Here is a 586-nt window from a genome sequence, read left to right on the forward strand (position 1 = left end):
ACGCTGGTTCAAGCGATTCCCTTGTAAGGCTTGCAGTCAAGGAGGAGGCGCATAAAGAGTAGTACAGCCAACAGCTGTCGACACGAGAGGGCACATGTGTGATAACTTCAAACCTTGTGCTATGCAGCAAACACACAACAGTTCTGTTCTTGCTACTTCCCGCTGTTTCAGGCTATCCATCAACACGCTCACTTGTGTATCTATAAGTTTTGCCTCTTTCGGCGTACTAAAATGCGTACCATATGTGACCGCACTCATTCATTCGTATGTAAAGAAAGATGCAAATTCGAACCGCACACACGCACACACACAGAGTAACGCAACATCCCAATCATAACAACCCCACAATTCAGCCCGGGCGAGGCATTTTATACGGGGCACTATTTCAGCGGCGACGCAATAAATATGCATTGTCAATTATCAGGAAATGGAAAACCAATAACGTGAAAAGAAATAGATAAATCGGCCATTGCCACGGCTGTGTGCGCCTGCCATGCATACAGACACAGATGGTGCGTGGGGAGCGGGGAACGGAAAGGGGGACGGAGGGGGAGGGGTACCAAAAACAGAAGGCGTGACCTTACAT

The sequence above is a fragment of the Penaeus monodon genome, chromosome 15, assembly GCF_015228065.2.
Source record: "Penaeus monodon isolate SGIC_2016 chromosome 15, NSTDA_Pmon_1, whole genome shotgun sequence".
NCBI lineage: Eukaryota > Metazoa > Arthropoda > Malacostraca > Decapoda > Penaeidae > Penaeus > Penaeus monodon.